The sequence below is a fragment of the Dendrobates tinctorius genome, unplaced genomic scaffold (assembly GCF_039654945.1).
Source record: "Dendrobates tinctorius isolate UK_male_01 unplaced genomic scaffold, ASM3965494v1 ptg000243l, whole genome shotgun sequence".
NCBI lineage: Eukaryota > Metazoa > Chordata > Amphibia > Anura > Dendrobatidae > Dendrobates > Dendrobates tinctorius.
In genome coordinates this window covers 8420383-8439751 of record NW_027361910.1, presented here as the reverse complement: position 1 = coordinate 8439751, position 19369 = coordinate 8420383, and the positions used below count along the sequence as shown (strand labels likewise).

Sequence of the window (19369 nt, the reverse complement as noted above, 5' to 3'; positions counted from 1 at the left end):
TACACTCTGATTAGATGGGGCACGGCGCTCTGCACTCCTACTTACTTCATGGCGCATACGCGAAGACTTGGCCACGGCTCAGCCTCCGTGCTGTCTCTCAAGCTGCAGAGCACGCCGCACACTTGCCTCTACTTTTGCTGCTGGTGGGAAACTGAGACTTTCCTGCACTTCCTGTTCACTGCCCAGCTTAACCACGCCCCTTCCTCCCAGGTCATGGGACCTGTCCGGTCCCTCATTCTTTCCCCCCGGCAACACTGAGCCCAGCCTCGACAGTTCCGGACCCAGCATCGTGCAAGTACCCACAGCCCGGACTTCATCCTCACACTCTCGCTCTCCATTCCACAGGTGAGTGTTCCTTCATCAGACGTTCACACTCTTCCATTTCTTGAATAATTCACTGCCAACTAAGCTGGTCTTGTTCATAACGAGTGGGAGGTATTCCAGCTGTTGTCCGCTCCGTATGGCATAGCTCAGGTTGAGTGGTAGAAGACGGGAGCATGTCTTGATCTGATTAATCGGCTGTCTCTGGGGTTTCAGGCCCATGCACTTCCCTGGGACTGACGGGGGGCGGACTATCCAAGTCTGAGAACGAGGCGAGTATCTCTTCCTCGTCAGTTGAGAAATGCGCATTTTTCTGCAAAATTAATGAGCATGCTGCGTTTTTTACCGCAATGCGTTTTTTTGTGGACAAAAACGCATCAATATGCACAAAAAGTGCAGAATTCATTAAAATGAATGTGATGCTTCTTGTAGGCGTTTTTTTAAAGGGAAGGTGCCGCAATTTTATATAATTTGCAAAAAAAGAGTAACAAAACATGTTGTTTCAGCAAATGTTGTACTAACCAGGATTTATGGTTTGTTTGTAATAATGTTTTAATATAGCCACTGGGCACTGCCATCTTGATTTGCAGATCTGTGGAGGACTCATACAGTCTGCAAATATGGCCGTCCCTGTACATAGGAGACTGCGGTCGGTTCCCGACCCCACATTGCAGCCTCATTAGCAGTGAACTGGGCACGCCCCTGTGGGCTGCACCATTCACTGCTGTAGGTGTGGCTGGGTGCCATTTTACTGTAGCCCAGTGCTATCTGCTGAGCTCCACTTTCTGCACTGTGCTTCCTGCTCCAGCTCCCCTGTCCTCCTGCTCTGTCTCCACCTCCTCAATCACAGCCCCAGTGATCTCCGGTAATCTGATACCTTCCTTTTTATGACAGCTTTTATGGCTGTCTGAGGAGGACAGTGACATATACAGAACATAGTCTAGTGTATAATTGGGGGGGGGCTGGAAGTTTCACCAGTGTGGGCATATCTGTAATACTGTCTTGTGTGATACTGCCTGCTGAGCCGTGTATCTAATCCTCTCCTGTGTGATGCTGCCTGCTGAGCCGTGTATCTAATCCTCTCCTGTGATACTGTCTGCTGAGCCGTGTATCTAATCCTCTCCTGTGTGATACTGACTGCTGAGCCGTGTATCTAATCCTCCCCTGTGTGATACTGACTGCTGAGCCATGTATCTAATCCTCTCCTGTGTGATACTGTCTGCTGAGCCGTGTATCTAATCCTCCCCTGTGTGATACTGCCTGCTGAGCCGTGTATCTAATCCTCTCCTGTGTGATACTGACTGCTGAGCCGTGTATCTAATCCTCTCCTGTGTGATGCTGCCTGCTGAGCCGTGTATCTAATCCTCTCCTGTGTGATACTGACTGCTGAGCCGTGTATCTAATCCTCTCCTGTGATACTGTCTGCTGAGCCGCGTATCTAATCCTCTCCTGTGTGATACTGACTGCTGAGCCGTGTATCTAATCCTCCCCTGTGTGATACTGCCTGCTGAGCTGTGTATCTAATCCTCCCGTGTGATACTGCCTGCTGAGCTGTGTATCTAATCCTCTCCTGTGTGATACTGACTGCTGAGCCGTGTATCTAATCCTCTCCTGTGTGATACTGACTGCTGAGCCGTGTATCTAATCCTCTCCTGTGTGATACTGTCTGCTGAGCCGTGTATCTAATCCTCCCCTGTGTGATACTGCCTGCTGAGCCGTGTATTTAATTCTCTCCTGTGTGATACTGACTGCTGAGCCATGTATCTAATCCTCTCCTGTTTGATGCTGCCTGCTGAGCCGTGTATCTAATCCTCTCCTGTGATACTGTCTGCTGAGCCGTGTATCTAATCCTCTCCTGTGTGATACTGACTGCTGAGCCGTGTATCTAATCCTCCCCTGTGTGATACTGACTGCAGAGCTGTGTATCTAATCCTCTCTTGTGTGATACTGTCTGCTGAGCTGTGTATCTAATCCTATCCCATGTGATTCTGTCTGCAGAGCTGTGTATCTAATCCTATCCTGTGTGATACTGTCTGCTGAGCCGTGTATCTAATCCTATCCTGTGTGATACTGCTCTCCTGAAATACTCTGTGCTGCTGTCACCCTGCTGGTTTTATGTGTGATCTACATGGTGGTATGAACTATATGGCGGCATTATGTGTGAAGTATATGGCGGTATTATGTGAGAACACTATGGCAGTATTATCTGCTAAAAGCATTCTAGGGTGGTTCTGGCTGAGCACCTGCACACGGGTGAGGGGTAATAGGTGCAGTCAGGGGAGGGCTGGTGAGGCAGCTGAAGAGAGGAGTCTCATTTTTATCTTTACTGTATGGCTACATTTTCCCCCAGCCTGCTTCCCAGCGTCACCCCGGACTGCGCCTGTCGCCTCGCTTTCACACATCACCAAGACAGGATCTGAGGAGGGGAATGGGGTCTTTGCATGCAAAGTCTGGATCAGAACAGGCCATCAATCAGCAGAAATGTTTCCTGGATTTCTGTGGTGCTGTCACCCTGCTCCTCCCCCATATATCTCCCTCTGTGACCCCCATAGACCAGCGCACTGCTCTCCTGAAATACTCTGTGCTGCTGTCACCCTGCTCCTCCACCATACATCTCCCTCTGTGCCACCCATAGACCAGCACACTGCTCTCCTGAAATACTCTGTGCTGCTGTCACCCTGCTCCTCCCCCATATAGCTCCCTCTGTGCCCCCCATAGACCAGCGCACTGCTCTCCTGAAATACTCTGTACTGCTGTCACCCTGCTCCTCCCCCATATATCTCCCTCTGTGCCCCCCATAAACCAGCACACTGCTCTCCTGAAATACTCTGTGCTGCTGTCACCCTGCTCCCAGAATCCTTCCTGCCTGCCATCCTCAGTGACCGAAGACCCCATTCCTCTCCTCAGATCCTGTCCTGGCGATGTGTGAAAGAGAGGCGACAGGGGCCTGATATATGGTGGAAGGAGCAGAGTGACAGCAGCACAGAGTATTTCAGGAGAGCAGTGTGTTGGTCTATGGGGGGCACCCTGTTCGGTGCCAGGTATTGTACATAGAGCGCTGTGTTTTATACACATGGATGGACCATCTGCTTGTCTGCTCCACAGAAATCCAGGAAACATTTCTGCTGATTGATGGCCTGTTCTGATCCAGACATTACATGCAAAGACAGTCAGTAACTTTGCAGGCCCCATCAAAATGGCGGCTCACTGTGTTCCTAGATGTCATAGGTTTTTGTGCCAGATTTCAGTAGCTGCTCCCCCTAGTGTTAACAAGTGGAAATGCCAAACTTTTTAAAATTATTTTTCATATTTTGCAAAATTAAAAACAAATGATAATATTTTTTAAGAAAATGTAAACATTAATTCTTTACATTTTTTCAATTGCTGAAAAAAAAATTTTGGATGGCACCTTCCCTTTAAGCATTTTTGCCGGTAAAAACGCTTAAAAAATGCAAAAAAAAACCGCTTACATGTGCACACACCCTAACGGTTGCCGAGTAAGAGGTCGCCCCCGTCTCATACACCCTTGGGCATAGTGTCCAACGTCCCCACACTTGAAACAAGTCGGATGTCTCTCTGCTCAGGATTGCCCCATCTCCTGGTGATGTACAACGGGCAAGTGGGATTCGGGGTCACTCCTGTCTCTGGATGGATTTGCAGCCACAGTGGAAACTCTTCTAAAGTCTGACCACTCTTCCTGCATTTCCTGTATTTCCTTCCAGATCTCCCTGGCCCATCCTGGCTCGGCCATGGGCGATGTGGGTACCTCACTGCTCCGAACCATCCCTGGCGCAGCTGTTGTCCCCTGCTCCTGTTCTCGCCGTGATTTCTAAGAAGGTCATGCGCAGATCGTTGCGCAGGTGCTCCCGCAAAGCTTGTTTAAGCGACGCATCTCTGAAGCACGCTACAAGTTGATCTCTCAAGATCACATAAGGGAGTCCCACGACCACGTCATCCCGCTTGGCGAACGCCGTGTGCACCTCTTGTAACGCATTCATGTATTGAGTTAAGTATTCTCCCTCTCTCTGAACATGGCTAAACAATCGCATCCGCAATTTCCTGACATCAGTGGGATCCCCATGCATTTCTTCTAAAATTTGCAACACCTTGGTGAAGGTGTTCCGTTCATGAGGGGGCCGAAACATTACAGAACATCTAGCATCCCAGTCCAGGGCCATCACAGCAATCTCTGCTTGCATAGATGGGGTCATAGGGTGCATCCTCAGCATGGCTTTAACCTGCTCAGTCCAGTCCCACAGCAGTGAAGTACTCCCTGTAAAATTTGGGAGATTGCTGAGCTTGGCCCCCAGCAGTAAGCTGGCTCTCGGGGTACCCATGACCGCTTGGTCTTCTGCCTCTGCGTTCGTAGACTGCATCCTGCCGTCTATGCCAAATGTAAGCAGGCTAAAGAATGCAGTGATGCAGGGAAGGCAGAGCAAGGGTTAACAGTAAAACAATTTAATTATAACAGTAAGGGAACTCCTCGCAGAAAGATAACAGTTAAATTGGGAACAGAAATTGAAATATAACAAGAGTCCGGTTATTAAACTTACCGTGTCTTTACGTTCCTCAGCCGAAGGCAGTCCACTGGGGTTAGTAGTGAGACATATCTGGGGGGGGCAGCCGGGGCATGTGCCCCAGGCGCAGCCGGCAGGGGGGTGCAGTCAGGCAGCCTAATGTGTCTCCCCTGGTAGGTGCATTCTGCCGCCCCTGGACTGGGAGTCGGCCATTCTGTGTCGGGTGTCAAGATGACAGCCGGCACAGAGAAGCTGCAGCATGATGGCTCGCAGGGTCAATTGTACTCTGCACAGACGTGAGTACAATTGAAGCTCTGACCACTGGGTCAGAGCGACGCCAGCAGCATGATAAGGTCATGTGATCACGCTGCTAATGTCACAAGCCGGCGAACAGAAGCGTGAAGAGCATCGGTGGTAAGTGCTCTACTCTGGAGCTGAAGAAAACACCAAAGATTAAAGGGGAGGGTACATAATGTGTGAGGGGATTTGGAGTGGGGATGGGGTTTTTTTAATGTGTGGGGAGATTTGAAGCGGGGATGGGGGATTTAATATGTATGGGGAGAATTGGAGTGGGGATGGGGGATTAATGTGTGTGGGGAGATTTGGAGTGGGGATGGGGGGATTTAATTTGTGTGGGGAGATTTGGAGTGGGGATGGGGAATTTAATGTGTGGGGAGATTTGTAGTGGGGATGGGGGATTTAATGTGTCGGGAGATTTGGAGTGAGGATGGGGAATTTAATGTGTGTGGGGAGATTTGGATGGGGGATTTAATGTGTGTGGGGAAATTTGGAGTGGGGATGGGGGATTTAATGTGTGTGGGGAGATTTAGAGTGGGGATGGGGGATTTAATGTGTTGTGGGGAGATTTGGAGTGGGGATGGGGGATTTAATGTGTGTGGGGAGATTTGGCGTGGGGATGGGGGATTTAATATGTGAGGGGAGATCTGGAGTGGGGATGGGGGATTTAATGTGTGTGGGGAAATTTGGAGTGGGGATGGGGGATTTAATGTGTTGTGGGGAGATTTGGAGTGGGGATGGGGGATTTAATGTGTGTGGGGAGATTTGACGTGGGGATGGGGGATTTAATGTGTGAGGAGAGATCTGGAGTGGGGATGGGGGATTTAATGTGTGTGGGGAGATTTGGAGTGGGGATGGGGGATTTAATGTGTGTGTGGAGATTTGGAGTGGGGATGGGGGATTTAATGTGAGGGGAGATTTGGAGTGGGGAAGGGGGATATAATGTGTGTCGGGAGATTTAGAGTGGGGATGGGGGATTTAATGTGTGTGGGGAGATTTGGAGTGGGGATAGGGGATTTAATGTGTGTGGGGAGATTTACAGTGGGGATGGGGTATTTAACCCCTTACCTACAATGGACGTAATATTCCGTCCATGTGAACCTGGACCTAATTCCCATGGACAGAATATTACATCATAGCGATCAGCGGCACCCACGTGGTGAGCGCCACTGATCGCGGCCGGGTGTCAGCTGATTATCACAGCTGACACCTGGCACAATGTGTCAGGGGCGGTCATGGACCACCCCCGACACGTTAACCCCTTGCACACTGCGATCAAACACAATCGCGGTGTACCGGGGGTTAAAGGGAAGCATGAGCAGGGAGGGGGCTCCCTCCTTGCTTCCCTGAGCCCCCCACAGCAGCGCAATGTGCAGCACTGTTGCGGGGGGGCTCCATCCCTGCAGGTCCCCGGATCCAAGATGGTGATGGGGACCTTCGGGGGCCTGCAGGGAGCTGGCTTCGTCAGTGCCTGCAAAGCGCAGGCACGAGGAAGCCTGTGTAGTGCCTGTGACAGATCGCTGATCTGTCACAGTGATCTGTGATGTGACAGATCAGCGATCTGTCACATGACAGTTATGTCCCCCTGGACAATGTAATAAAGTTAAAAAAAGTGTATAAATAATTTTAAAAAAATCGCTAAATAAATTTAAAAAAAAAAAAATATTCCCAAATAAATTCATTTTTTGGAAATAAAAAAAAACCAATAAAAGTACACATATTTGGAATCGCCGCGTCCATAACGACCCGCCCTATAAAACTGTCCCATTAGTTAACCCCTTTAGCGAACCCCTTAAAAAATAAAAATAAAAAACGAAGCAAAAAAATAATGATTTATTATCATACCGCCGAACAAAAAGTGCAATAACGCGCGGGCAAAAAGACGCATTTAAATATCCATGGTACCACTGAAAACAACATCTTGTCTCGCAAAAAACGAGCCACCATACAGCATCATCAGCAAAAAAATTAAAAAGTTATAGGTCACAGAATAAAGCGATGCAAAAATAATTATTTTTTACATAAAATTGTTTTCATTGCATAAAAGCACCAAAACATAAAAAAACGACCTAAATGAGGTATCGCTGTAACCGTACTGACCCAAAGAATAAAAGCGCTTTATCAATTTTACCGCAGGCGGAACGGTGTAAACGCACTCCCCAAAAGAAATTCATGAAACGCTGGTTTTTGTTCATTCTGCGTCCCAAAAATCGGAATAAAAAGCGATGTCACGTGCCTGAAAATGATACCAATAAAAACATCAACTTGTCCCGCAAAAAATAAGACCTCACATGACTCGGTGGGTCAAAATATGGAAAAATTATATATGTGGTGATGCAAAAACTATTTTTAAAATAAAAAGCGTCTTTTAGCGTGTGACAGCTGCCAAACATAAAAACCGGCATAAATAGTAAATCAAACCCCCGTTATCTCCCCCTTAGGTAGGGAAAAACAATAAAATTAAAAGAAAATGTATTTATTTCCATTTTCCCATTAGGGTTAGGGCTAGGGTTAGGGCTAGGGTAGGGCTGAGATTAGGGTTAGGGGTGTGTTGGGGTTAGGATTGGAGTTATAATTGGGGGAGTTTCCATTGTTTGGGCACATCAGGTGCTCTCCAAATGCAACATGGCGTCTGATCTCAATTCCAGCCAATTCTGCGTTGAAAAAGTCAAATGGTGCTCCTTCCCTTCCAAGCTCTGCCATGCACCCAAACAGTGGTTTACCCCCACATATGGGGTATCAGTAGTGTTGAGCATTCCGATACCACAAGTATCGGGTATCGGCCGATACTTGCTGTATCGGAATTCCGATACTGACATCCGATATTTTTTCAATATCGGGCATCGGAATCGGAAGTTCAAAGTTGATTGACAGCCGAAATGACGTCATCATGATGCGCGGTGTGTGCGCATCATGATGCGCCGTCATTTCGGGCCTTCCGGGGGTCTCTGCCGGCCTGCCGGGGGGCTGTGCCGGCCTGCCGGGGGGCTGTGCCGGCCTGCCGGGGGGCTATGCTGATGTCCGGGGGTCTGTGCAGGCATCGTCCGATGGGACTACAAGTCCCATCGGGAGATGCCTGCTACCATGACAGTGATTGACACATTAGCCAATGATGGGACAGTAGTAGTCCCATCATCCGGCCTATGTGTTAAATGTTTAAAAAAAAATAAATAAAAATATATACTACATACATACTACATGCATGCTACATACATGCTACATACATACTACATGCTACATACATACCACATATATACTACATACATGCTACATACATACTACATGCTACATACATACTACATATATACTACATGCATGCTACATACATACTACATGCTACATACATACTACATATATACTACATGCATGCTACATACATACTACATGCTACATACATACTACATATATACTACATGCATGCTACATACATACTACATGCTACATACATACTACATATATACTAGATGCATGCTACAAACATACTACATGCTACATACATACTACATATATACTACATGCATGCTACATACATACTACATATATACTACATGCATGCTACATACATACTACATGCTACATACATACTACATACATACTACATACATACTACATACATACTACATGCTACATACATACTACATATATACTACATGCATGCTACATACATACTACATGCTACATACATACTACATATATACTAGATGCATGCTACAAACATACTACATGCTACATACATACTACATATATACTACATGCATGCTACATACATACTACATGCTACATACATACTACATATATACTACATGCATGCTACATACATACTACATGCTACATACATACTACATACATACTACATACATACTACATGCATGCTACATACATACTACATGCTACATACATACTACATACATACTACATACAAACTACATACATACTACATGCATGCTACATACATACTACATGCTACATACATACCACATATATACTACATACATACTACATGCATGCTACATACATACTACATGCTTCATACATACCACATATATACTACATACATACTACATGCATGCTACATACATACTACATGCTACATACATACTACATATACTACATGCATGCTACATACATACTGCATGCTACATGCATGCTACATACATACTACATGCTACATACATACTACATACATACTACATGCATGCTACATACCACATATATACTACATGCATGCTACATACATGCTACATGCTACATACATACTACATACATACTACATACATACTACATGCATGCTACATACATGCTACATACATACTACATGCTACATACATACCACATATATACTACATGCATGCTACATACATACTACATATATACTACATGCATGCTACATACATACTACATGCTACATACATACTACATATATACTACATGCATGCTACATACATACTACATGCTACATACATACTACATATATACTACATGCATGCTACATACATACTACATGCTACATACAAACTACATACATACTACATGCATGCTACATACATACTACATGCTACATACATACCACATATATACTACATACATACTACATGCATGCTACATACATACTACATGCTTCATACATACCACATATATACTACATACATACTACATGCATGCTACATACATACTACATGCTACATACATACTACATATACTACATGCATGCTACATACATACTGCATGCTACATGCATGCTACATACATACTACATGCTACATACATACTACATACATACTACATGCATGCTACATACCACATATATACTACATGCATGCTACATACATGCTACATGCTACATACATACTACATACATACTACATACATACTACATGCATGCTACATACATGCTACATACATACTACATGCTACATACATACCACATATATACTACATGCATGCTACATACATACTACATATATACTACATGCATGCTACATACATACTACATGCTACATACATACTACATATATACTACATGCATGCTACATACATACTACATGCTACATACATACTACATATATACTACATGCTTGCTACATACATACTACATGCTACATACATACTACATATATGCTACATGCATGCTACATACATACTACATGCTACATACATACTACATGTTCCCACACAGCTTTTACCATAAAGTGAGACTAGGGACTTTTTTTTTTTTAAGTGGCGGAGGAATACAGTGCGGAAGGATACCTACCTTCCGTCATTGGATTCCTGCAGCCCGTAGAGAGCAGCAGCATCAGCTGATGCTGCAGTTCTCTACCCAAGATCGTCGTGGGACACACTCGTGGACTGCTTCGGATCATGGGTGAGTATTTTTGTGGTTTGTTATGTTAATATTTATTCCGTAGACGACAATGGCTTCGGGGAACAATGTGACAAGTATTTTTAAGTATGTTACTCTATGTTATATGTACTGTATGTCTATGTATGTATTGTATGAATGTATTGTATGTAGCATGCATGTAGTATGTATGTAGCATGCATGTAGTATGTATGTAGTATATATGTGGTATGTATGTAGTATGTAGTATGTATGATGCATATATGTAGTATGTATGTAGTATGTATGTAGCATGTAGTATGTATGATGCATATATGTATGTAGCATGTATGTAGCATGTAGTATGTATGTAGCATGTATGTAGCATGCATGTAGTATATATGTAGTATGTATGTAGTATGTATGTAGCATGCATGTAGTATATATGTAGTATATATGTACTATGTATGTAGCATGTAGTATGTATGTAGCATGCATGTAGTATGTATGTATGTAGTATTTTTTTTTTTACATTCAACACATAGGCCGGATGATGGGACTACTACTGTCCCATCATTGGCTAATGTGTCAATCACTGTCATGGTAGCAGGCATCGCCCGATGGGACTTGTAGTCCCATCGGACGATGCCTGCACAGACCCCCGGACATCAGCACAGCCCCCCGCAGCCTGCACAGATCCCCGGACATCAGCACAGCCCCCCGGCAGGCCGGCACAGCCCCCCGGCAGGCCGGTACAGACCCCCACAGGGTGCACAGACCCCAGGCAGTCCGCACAGCCCACCGGCAGGCCGGCACAGACCCCTGGCAGGCCGGCAGAGTCCCCCGGAAGGCCGTACAGACCCCCGAGAGGCTGTACAAGGGCAGGAAAGGGTTTTTCCAATTCCGATACCGGAAGTCTCAGAGACTTGAATGGGACTTCCGGTATCAGCATCGGCGATACCGATACTTTTTTTTAAAGATCGGCCGATCCATTCCTATCCGATATTTTGAAGTATCGGACGGTATCGCTCAACTCTAGGTATCAGCCTACTCAGGACAAATTGAAAAACAACTTTTGGGGTCCAATTTCTCCTGTTACCCTTAGGAAACTAAAAAAATGGGGGCAAAAATATATTTTTTGTGGAAAAAAATGATTTTTTTAATTTCACGCCCGGGCATTATAAACTTCTGTGAAGCACTTGGGGCTTCAAAGTGCTCACCACACATCTAGATAAGTTCCGTGGGGGGTCTAGTTTCCAAAATGGGGTCACTTGTGGGGAGTTTCAATAGTTTAGGTACATCAGGGGCTCTCCAAACGCACATGACACCGGCAGACCATTCCATCCAAGTCTGCATTCCAAAACGTCACTACTTCCCTCCTGAGCCCGACGTGTGCCCATACAGTAGTTTTCTCCCACATATGGGGTATCAGCGTACTCAGGACAAATTGGACAACAACTTTTGTGGTCCAATTTTTCCTGTTACCCTTGGGAAAATAAAAAAATTGGGGACTAAATGATCATGTTTGTGGAAAAAATACGACTTTTTTATTTTCATGCCCAGGCATTATAAACTTCTGTGAAGCCCTTGGGGGTTCAAAGTGCTTACCACACATCTAGATAAGTTCCTTAGGGGGTCTAGTTTCCAAAATGGGGTCGCTTGTGGGGGGTTTCTACTGTTTAGGTGCATCAGGGGCTCTCCAAAAGCAACATGACACCCGCAGACCATTCCATCAAAGTCTGCATTCCAAAACGTCACTACTTCCCTTTCGAGCCCTGACGTGTGCCCATACAGTAGTTTTCCCCCACATATGGGGTATCAGCGTACTCAGGATAAATTGAACAACAACTTTTGGGGTCCAATTTCACCTGGTACCCTTGGGAAAATGAAAAAATTGGTGACTAAAAGATCATGTTTGTGGAAAAAATAAGATTTTTTTATTTTCACGCCCGGGCGTTATAAACTTCTGTGAAGCACTGGGGGGTTCAAAGTGCTCACCACACATCTAGATAAGTTCCTTGGGGGGTCTAGTTTCCAAAATGGTGTCACTTATAGGGGGTTTTCACTGTTTTGGTACATCAGGGGCTTTCCAAACGCGACATGGTGTCCGATCTCAATTCCAGCCAAAAACGTCAAATGGCGCTGCTTCCCTTCCGAGCTCTGCCATGCGCCCAAATAGTGGTTTACCCCCACATGTGGGGTATCAGCATACTCAGGACAAATTGCACAATAACTTTTAGGGTCCTGTTACCCTTGGAAAAATAAGAATTGAGGGTGAAAAGATCATTTTTGTGGAAAAAATATGATTTTTTAATTGTACGGCTGTACGTTATAAACTTCTGTGAAGCCCTTGGGGGTTCAAAGTTCTCACCACACATCTAGATAAGTTCCTTGGGGGGTGTCTAGTTTCCAAAATGGGGTCACTTGTAGGGGGTTTCCACTGTTTAGGTACATCAGGGGCTCTCCAAACGTGACATGGCGTCGGATCTGAATTCCTGCCAATGTTGCATTGAAAAAGTCAAACGGCGCTCCTTCCCTTCTGAGCTCTGCCATGCGCCGAAACAGTGGTTCCCCCCACATAGCAGGTAACAGCGTACACAGGATAAACTGCACAATAACTTTTGCAGTCCAATTTCTCCTGTTACCCTTGGTAAAATAAAAAAAATTGGACCTGAAGTATTTTTTTTGTGAAAAAAAGTTAAATGTTCATTTTTTTAAATTTTAAAAAAAATTCCTGTGACGCACCTGAAGGGTTAATAAGCTTCTTGAATGTGGTTTTGAGCACCTTAAGGGGTGCAGTTTTTAGAATGGTGTCACTTTTGGGTATTTTCTATCATTTAGACCCCTCAAAGTGGCTTCAAATATGATGTGGTCCATAAAAATAAAATGGTGTTGCAAAAATGAGAAATCACTGGTCAACTTTTAACCCTTATAACTTCCTAACAAAAAAAATTTTGGTTCCAAAATTGTGCTGATGTAAAGTAAATATGTGGGAAATGCTACTTATTAAGTTTTTTGTGTGCTGTATCTCTGTGATTTAAGGGCATAAAAATTCAAAGTTGGAAAATTGAGAAATTTTAAAAATTTTGCCAAATTTCCGTTTTTTTCACAAATAAACGCAAGTTATTTGAATGAAATTTTACCACTAACATGAAGTACAATATGTCACGAGAAAACAATGTCATAATCACCAGGATCCATGGAAGCGTTCCAGAGTTCTTACCTCATAAAGGGACAGTGGTCAGAATTGTAAAAATTGGCCCGGGAGTTAATGTGCAAACCACCCTTGGTAGTGAAGGAGTTAATGTGTGTGCGGAGATTTGAAGTGGGGATTGGGGGATTTAATGTGTGTGCGGAGATTTAGAGTGGGGATTGGGGGATTTAATGTGTGGGGAGATTTGGAGTGGGGATGGGGGATTTAATATGTGTGAGGAGATTTGGTTTAAGGATGGGGGATTTAATGTGTGTGAGGAGATTTGGAGTGAGGATGGGGGATTTAATGTGTGTGGGGAGATTTGGATGGGTGATTTAATGTGTGTGGAGAGATTTGGAGTGGGGATGGGAGATTTAATGTGTGTGGGAAGATTTGTAGTGGGGATGGGGGATTTAATGTGTCGGGAGATTTGGAGTGAGGATCGGGGATTTAATATGTGTGGGAAGATTTGGAGTGGGGATGGGGGATTTAATGTGTGTGGGGAGATTTGGAGTGGGGATGGGGGATTTAATGTGTGGGGAGATTTGGAGTGGGGATGGGGAATTTAATGTGTGAGGGGAGATTTGGAGTGGAGATGGGGTATTTAATGTGTGTGGGGAGATTTGGAGTGGGGATGGGGGGATTTAATGTGTGTGGGAAGATTTGGAGTGGGGATAGGGGATTTAATGTGTGTGGGGATATTTAGAGTGGGGATGGGGGATTTAATGTGTGTGCGGAGATTTCGAGTGGGGATGGGGGATTTAATGTGTGTGTGGAGATTTGGAGTGGGGATGGGGGATTTAATGTGTGTGGGGAGATTTGGAGTGGGGATGGGGGGATTTAATGTGTCGGGAGATTTGGAGTTAGGATGGGGGATTTAATATGTGTGGGGAGGTTTGGATGGGGGATTTAATGTGTGTGGGGAGATTTGGAGTGGGGTTGGGGGATTTAATGTGTGTGGGGAGATTTGAAGTGGGGATTGGGGGATTTAATGTGTGTTGGGAGATATGAGGACACAAAATGAGGAAACAGTATGGGGATAGGTGTAGACACAGTATGGTGAGTGGGGGTATGGGTGTAGACAGTATGGGGAGTGAACGGGTGAATGTATGTGGACACAGTATGAGTAGCGATGGGAAAAATGCATGAGGACACAGTATGGGGAGTGAGGGTGATGGGATGTGTGCAGACAAGGTAGGGGTATGTGTGAGGGAGATGTGTGAGCAGGCAATATAGAGAGTGAGGGGGTAAAAAAGTGAGGAGACAGTATGGTGAACAGGGGGATGTAAGAGGAGACAGTATGAGGAGGGAGGGGAATAATGTGAGGCGACAGTATGGGGGAGAAAAGTGAGTGGGCACAGAATAGAGACTGAGTAGTGGGGGTGTAGCATGGGGGACAGTGTAAGGGTACAGCCAGAAGGGGACTGTATACCAAAGAGGGGGAGTGTGATGAGAGGGTACAGTATAGAGACTGAGCCCTATAGGGAGGACACAGTGTGAGAGGACAGTGAGAAAAGGGATCCCAGTATGGAAAGGAAAGGTCAGTTTGAAGAGCATGTACCAAAAGAGGGACAGTGTGGGGTCATATTTTGTGCAGACAAAATAGTGAGGGGCAATTATTTATTCAGGGGCTCAGTGTACTGCAGATATTTTTATTCAGGAGCATCATAATGACACTTCTATCTTTAAGGGCATTGTGTGGCGATTTGCTGCAGAAGACTGGAGAAGATGGAAGTCTGCAGAGACGGCTGTGGATGAGAATACTCATCATGGGGTCAGGACAAGATGAAGAAAAGGAGAACGACTCCAGAGATGACATCATCTATAAGGTACCTGTATGTAAATATTATTTGTGAAACTGAGTTATTCTCAAGTTTTTATTTATGTAAGGAGCATTAAAAGGGTTGTCCAGGTTTGTGCTGAGTCTGCAGTCATTCTATGTGACTGCAGACTTCTGAATTCTCACAGTGCTCACTGAAAGCTGTTAGGATTCTCTCGTGCCGGTAATTTACATACATGCGGTCATATGCTGACTGGACATGTGTGGCCTCACTCAATGAAAATGAACTGAGCGAGGCCGGGCACGTCTAGTCAGAATGTGGCCACATGCTTGAGCTGACATGACCGTGTACTCTTGCCACCAGTAAGGGAGAATCCTAAAACTGTGCAGTGCATTCATTGTGAGAATTCAGAAGCCATGTCAGGATTCAGCTCTGCAGGTTCCAGTAGTCATCACATGGACACTTCACTCATATGCAATTTTCATACTTATGTACTTGACTAAGTGTGCAACTCGCATGTGTTCTTGTGGGAAGGGGGAGTGCCGAACCGAATTCTTGCCCCAGATGCCAGAAAGCCTAGATACACCTCTGGCTCCCAACAGATCTTGGTTTAGCTTCTGGTGGCAGTGGGTGGTCACTGGTTCTGCCCTCTGAGCCCCTTGTCCATAAATTTGTGCCGCAGATGTGAGGATCGCTGCAGTAGTCTCTGTCCAGCATGGGTATCTCTGCGCGTCTGTCAGCAATGGGGAAGGCACCGCAGGGTCCTGCACTTGGCCCTTGCTCCTCTGCGCGAGCGCTGATCTCTGATTAGCCGGGCTCACGGCGCTCTGCACTCCCACTGATTTGATGGCGCGTACACGAAGGTTCAGCTCAGCTCCACGCTGTCTCTCACGCTTCGGAGCGCGCCGTGTTATGAGCTCATTTTCTGCTCCACCAGTTGAGAGTTCTCCTTCTGTTCTCCCTCTGGTGGTGACAGGAGGTAGTGAGGTTGGTTTAAGTGGTAGTGATCTGCCACCTGATGAGGAGGATAACGATTGGATCTCTGGAGTATCAGACTGGATATAAGACAGCCGACGCCCTATCCTGGTGCTGGTGATTCAGTCTGCTTCTCCGGTCTTGGACTTCAGCTCTCTTCCAGTCTTCTCAAGTTAAGTTTGTTTTTTGCTAATGTTCACACTTGCGCTTGTTGGTCAATTCAGTTTCTTTTGTGGTCAGCTTGCCCCTGCTGGGGCCATGCTGAACTTCCACTCCTATTTATCTGTATTTGCCAATTTGCCTTTTTGTCCCTTATTAGATTGGCCTATTTTTGCTCTGTTTCAGAATATTTCAGAGTGCTGATATAGTGTGAGAAGTCTAGTGACTTCAGGGTTAATTTTGCTATCAGATGTGTTGGACATTATTTTGGTAGGGTTTTTTGGCAGATTGCAGACAGTGGCTTTCCTTTCCTGTCCTTTCTAGTTAGTCAGGCCCCATCGTTTGCTCAGCCTATTTTCCTGCCTGTGTTTGTGTTTTCATCTTGCTTCACCGTCAATACATGTGTGGGGGCTGTCTATTCCTCTGGGGCAGTTAGTTTTCCCTTTTCTTGCTTTAGGTTTATGTAGCCCTCCGGCGGTGACGAGGCGTCTAGGAACATCGTAGGAATGCTCCACTGCTACTGTTAGTTGTGTGGTTAAGATCAGGGATCTGCAATCTGCATAGATACCAATCTCTCTGGTTTTCTGGGACTTAGCTTTTTGTTGTTCCTCCTCGGTGACCCATTCATAACAGCGCCGCACCCTTCACTCTCCTCTCGTTGCCAGTGGGAAACTGAGGAGACTTTCCCGTGCTTCCTGTTCACTGCCCAGCTTAACCACGCCCCTTCCTCTTGGGTCATGGGACCTGTCCGGTACCTTATTCTTTCCCCCCGGCAACACTGGGCGCAGCCTTGACAGTTCCAGACCCGGCATCGTGCAAGTACCCACGACCCGTTCTTCCTCCTTACAATAACAAATAATTGGTAGAAGCCACAACTGGAGCTCTAGGGTGAGTAAGATTCTTAAGGATTTTTAGTAAGGTGTAAAATATCGGGACCATTGGATGGCTCTTAAAAGGTTCGCTGTCATACTTATTTCAAATCAAAAGTGGAGTATCTAGAAACTGATGCATAAGTTCGGGTCACTAAATTGAGAATACATTTCTGATACATAATTACTATGGCCCCTCACTTATCGGCAGGTTTTATGGTAATCTGTTGTTCTTATGATTTTGAATCAACCTCTGTTCAGTCCTCGTGACATTACAGTGGGTATGGAAAGTATTCAGACCCCTTTAAATTTTTCACTCTTTGTTTCATTGCAGCCATTTGTTAAATTCAAAAAAGTTCATTTTTGGTTCTCGTTAATGTACACTCTGCACCCCATCTTGACTGAAAGAAACAGAAATGTAGAAATTTTTGCAAATTTATTAAAAAAGAAAAACTGAAATATCACATGGTCATAAGTATTCAGACCCTTTGCTCAGACACTCATATTTAAGTCACATGTTGTCCATTTACTTGTGATCCTCCTTGAGATGGTTCTACACCTTCATTGTAGTCCAGCTGTGTTTAATTAAACTGACAGGACTTGATTTGTAAAGGCATACACCTGTCTATAAAAGACCTCACAGCTTACAGTGCATGTCAGACCAAATGAGAATCATGAGGTCAAATGAACTGGCCAAGGAGCTCAGAGACAGAATTGTGGCAAGGCACAGATATGGCAAAGGTTACAAAAGAATTTCTGCAGTACTCAAGGTTCCTAAGAGCACAGTGGCCTCCATAATCCTTAAATTTGATACCACCAGAAGTCTTCCTAGACCTGTCCATCCATCCAAACTGAGCAATTGTGGGAGAAGAGCTTTGGTGAGAGAGGTAAAGAAGAACCCCAAGATCACTGTGGCTGAACTACAGAGATGCAGTAGGGAGATGGGAGAAAGTTCTATAAAGTTAACTATCACTGCAGCCCTCCAACAGTCGGGCCTTTATGGCAGAGTGGCCGGTCGGAAGACTCTCCTCAGTGCAAGACATATGAAAGCCTGCATAGAGTTTGCTAAAAAACACATGAAGCACTTCCAGACTATGACAAATAAGATTCTCTGGTCTGATGAGACGAAGATAGACCTTTTTGGTGCTACACTGTGTGCAGAATTATTAGGCAAGTTGTATTTGAGAGGTTTTTTTTATTATTGAATAACAACTATGTTCTCAATCAACCCAAAAGACTCAGATATCAAAGCTTCATATTTTTGGAAGTTGGAGTGGGTTTTTTTTTTTAGGTTTGGCTATCTTAGGAGGATATCTGTTTGTGCAGGTAACTATTACTGTGCAGAATTAGGCAACTTAATAAAAACCAAATATATACCCATCTCACTTGTTTATTTTCACCAGATAAACCAATATAATAACACAAAATGTAGAAATAAACATTTCTGACATTCAAAAACAAAACAAAAATCAGTGACCAATATAGCCACCTTTCTTTACGATGACACTCAAAAGCCTTCCATCCATAGATTCTGTCAGTTGCTTGATCTGTTTACGATCAACATTGCGTGCCGCAGCCACCACAGCCTCCCTGACACTGTTCCCAGAGGTGTACTGTTTTCCCTCCTTGTAGATCTCACATTTTATGAGGGACCACAGGTTCTCTATGGGGTTCAGATCAGGTGAACAAGGGGGCCATGTCATTATGTTTTCTTCTTTTAGACCTTTACTGGCTTGATGCTTGATTTTCCTCAAATCAAGGGCAGTTATTTTGCGCCTTTTTTATCAACACGCTTCTTGCGACCCTGTTGGCTATTTGCCATGAAACGCTTGATTGTTCGGTGCTCACGCTTCAAAAGTTTGGCAGTTTCAAGACTGCTACATCCCTCTGCAAGACATCTCACAATTTTTGCCTTTTCAGAGTCCATCAAATCTCTCTTC

The 19369-nt window shown here is 44.9% G+C and overlaps 1 protein-coding gene across 1 annotated transcript in view; it reads left to right on the top strand.

The window, feature by feature from the left end:
- The first annotated feature begins 1094 nt into the window (after positions 1-1094).
- The window catches only part of PIWIL1 (piwi like RNA-mediated gene silencing 1), a 376145-nt gene continuing 357870 nt past the window's right edge, over positions 1095-19369 (top strand). Inside the window, exon 1 of the mRNA XM_073557066.1 lies at positions 1095-1186. The gene's annotated coding sequence lies outside the window, so the exon portion shown is untranslated. The remainder of the gene's footprint in view (positions 1187-19369) is intronic.